At 37.8% G+C, this 3,680-nt stretch overlaps 1 non-coding gene across 1 annotated transcript; it reads right to left on the bottom strand.

Annotated features, from left to right (window-relative positions):
• Positions 1 to 3,209: 3,209 nt before the first annotated feature.
• On the bottom strand, positions 3,210 to 3,399 carry LOC128115071 (U2 spliceosomal RNA). The gene has a single exon (XR_008219970.1). It is a non-coding gene; the product is annotated as a U2 spliceosomal RNA (small nuclear RNA).
• Positions 3,400 to 3,680: the final 281 nt, after the last annotated feature.

Below are 3,680 nucleotides of genomic sequence, written 5' to 3'. Positions count from 1 at the left end.
ACATGTTTGAAATTCTCATATAATAAAAAAGAAAGCCGCGCGGTGGTGGCGCACGCCTTTAATCCCAGCACTCGGGAGGCAGAGGCCGGCGGATCTCTGTGAGTTCGAGGCCAGCCTGGGCTACCAAGTGAGTTCCAGGAAAGGCGCAAAGCTACACAGAGAAAGCCTGTCTCGAAAAACCAAAAAAAAAAAAAAAAATAAAATAAAAAAGAAAAAAGAAAAACAGCAAATCAATGAACAAATGTTCATTTGAGAATTTTTACAGTTCCTTTTACTCCACATTTCAATATTTTTACCTTTATAATAAAATCAATATTCACATCCTATAAGCAAATGCTAATGTCATTGCTCATTTGCCTGTACAAAAACCAACTGCTATAGACTGCTTCCATCCTTCTGAGTCAGGAGCAAGCATAACCTGAAGTTCAGTTTCTTAACCTCAAATATAAATTCCTGGGGAAGAACTCTGGGCTCTGGCTCAGTTTCTTAGGACCCTTATGGGTGAGATCCTGTTTTAAAACCAGCCATGACCTTCAGAAAATGTGAGAATCATAGGCATTTCCCAGGGCATGGAATAGAACGGCAAGCAGCAAGGCTGTCTATCCACATGGAGAAAACAGAGCTGAAGTTGATTTCTTATTTCTTGACGGAAGTGACTATTTTAAGTATATGCAATATATTTTCAAGTTCTCCGGAGAAAGCTTTCCCAAGACTCTAACAAATGGCAGAGTTAGGATATATATCCCATGTATTTCTAACACAACGATCCAGGGAATTGGATATATTCTAGAACAAAGAAACTGATTCTTTATCTTCTTTGTTACATCCTTTGCCCAGGTTTCTCACAAGAGCTCCAATAATGTTAGTGTTTTAGAAGTATTACTTGATGCAGCAGAGAGGAAGGACAAAGATGGTGGACCGAGAGCCAAAACAAGGATGTGTTAACCCTTGCCAAATGATAGCGCACCTGAAAAGGACAAACAGCATGTCAGAACTGTCCCTCAGAGAAAACAAAGGGGGATGCAATTTGTATGTTCGCTCTACACTTCTAGAAGAGCTTTCTCGTGTGGAATGTGAACTTTCCACATTTACTAGCTGCACTCCACTGAGCACTGATGAAAAGGTCTGGAGTCAGGATTCTGAGGTGCAAGTGAGATCAAAAGTTGAGAGATAATTCAGTACCACCTTTAAAAGGCCAGTGAAGCCCAGCCAGAGCTACAGTCAGAGGCTGGGAGGGTGGGCTGGCCTGGAACTGGTAAGAGGGATGGATACAAGTCGTCAACCAGTCTGGAAAAGAGTGACGATACTGCAGCTGTTGAAGGCCAGTGGAAGGAAGTTAACGACCGCTGTCACCTGCAACATGTGAGCCTAAATGTCACTACAAACCAGTCTGGATTTATCTCCCGTGGAAGACAGAACTTTTCTTTCCAGCACGTCGCTGAGGTCTGAAAATAAAAAACAAAACGTTAAAGTCTCCCTCTAGTGTCCAAACTGTTGCTTTACAATTATCATATAAACTAAGTCTACCACATAGAAATAAGTTCACTGAACATTGCAAATGCCACCACCAAAAGAAAAGGGGAATGTGAAGTCTTTGTTTTTAAGATTTATTTATAATATTTTATATGTAAGTTTTACCTGGATGGATATATGTACACTAGGTGCATGCCTGGTGCCCATAGAAGCCAGAAGAGGGCATCCGATCCTCTGAAATTGGAGTCACAGGCAGTTGTGAACCATCATATGGGTGCTGGGAAACAAATCCAGGGCCCTGCAAAAGCAATAAATCTTCTTAACTACTGAGCCATCTCTCCAAAGCCCATTTTGAGTTTTAAAAATAAAATATGCAAAAGAAAGAAAGAAAAAAATGAAACCAACAAACAAATTACAGATATGCACATCCCAGTGCAGAAGCAGAAAAAAACATTACAACCCGTGACATCTTATCTCCTTCACAAATCATTTATTCCATAACCCTGGCACATCATGTAAGGGGTAGAGAGATGGCTCAGCAGTTAAGAGCACTTGTTGCACTCCCAGAAGATCAAGATTCAGTACTCAGCACCCATATGGTGAATCACAACTATCTTTACTCTGGTTTCAGAGCAATCATGCCCTTTTCTGACCTATGCAGGAAACTAAACACACTCATCTACATAAAATAAAAAATCTTAAACAAATTTTAAACAACCTGTAAAAAAATTTCCAGACAAGGTATTCAAAAGAATGATTGTTAGTATGTTCAAACAAGTCAAAGAAGAAATGAATATGCTCCAAGAGGGGGAAAAAAAAAACAAGAGAAGAATGAAATAAGGAAGTCAATCCAAGATAAGAAAATTGAGATAGAATACAAGATAAGAAAATTGAGATAGAATTACTAAGGAAAACCCAAACGGAAATAATAGTCAAAAGAAAACTGTAGAGCCAGATATAAACTTTAGTGAAAAGCCTAACAGAATGGGTCATGTAAAAGCAGACACTCAGGACTAAGGGACAAGGTAAAGGAACTAGATCACTCTGCAAAGACCAATGATGCATTTGAAAGGAACTATGAACAGAATGAGGGATAGCTCCTGGACACCATAAAAAGACCCAAACTTTGTATCAGACACATAAGAGAAAGAGAAGAAAACAATAATAATGGAATAAAAATATTTTCAATAAAATCATAAAAGAAAAAAATCCCCATTCTAGAGAAAAAGATGGCATCAGGTATGAAAGGCATATAATGGCATTTAGATAGGACTAGGAAAGAAACTCTCCACGACATTGTAGTTCAAACTTTAAAGGGACAGAGAAAGGTATATTAAAGGCTGCAAAAGAGAAAGATGAGGTCACTTATAAAGAAAGGCCCATTAGAATAACAGTGGGTAATTCATCTTAGAATTTTAAAGCCAAACAATAAGGAAAGATGTATTCCAAGTTCTGAAAGACCATAAATGCAAATCCAGGTCATGTTAGCCAGTAACACTACCTACCTTAGTTGAAGGAGGAAAAAAAACACTTTCCATGATCAAAAAAGATGAAAGGAATTTATAATCACTAAGTCAGCTCTACAGAGTAAAGGATACTTCAGACTAAAGTCAAGGTTAAATACACCTGAGAAACCTCATAATAAATAAACAAATCCAGAAGAGTTCATCAAAAGAGGTATAAGAAATACCAAAACTCGACCATTAATACACACATTAGTAATAACTTTTAGTATTAATGGTTCCAGTTACTCAAAAGAGACACAGACTAGCACACTGGATGAGAAAACAGGATCCATCTTTTTGCTGCCTCTAAGAAGCACACCCTACTATCAACAATAGACATCACCTCAAGATACAAGAATAAAAAAGTTTCTCCAACTAAATGGAACTACACTTGATCTTAGCCAAAAGGCCGAGAAGCAATCCAAATGGAACTAAGAAAAAGGAGAGCATAGGTATTTTAATATCTGAGATAAAAATAGAGTTCAGGCAAGATTATTTGTAAGAGATAAGGAGTGTTGCTTTATACTCATTAAAGGAACTCATCAAGAGCATATTACAACTCTAAATGTGTATGCAACACACACAGGTGAGTCCAATTTCATAGAAGAAAACTGCTACATCTAAAGCCATAGATTAATCTCAACACAGTGACAGTAGATGATTTCAAGACCCTAATGTCAAAAATAGACAGGTCATCTAAAA

This window comes from Peromyscus californicus, unplaced genomic scaffold (assembly GCF_007827085.1).
Source record: "Peromyscus californicus insignis strain IS unplaced genomic scaffold, ASM782708v3 Scaffold_19__1_contigs__length_69161282, whole genome shotgun sequence".
NCBI lineage: Eukaryota > Metazoa > Chordata > Mammalia > Rodentia > Cricetidae > Peromyscus > Peromyscus californicus.
The sequence above is the reverse complement of the archived record's forward strand: the minus strand, read 5'-3'. Positions and strand labels throughout refer to the sequence as shown.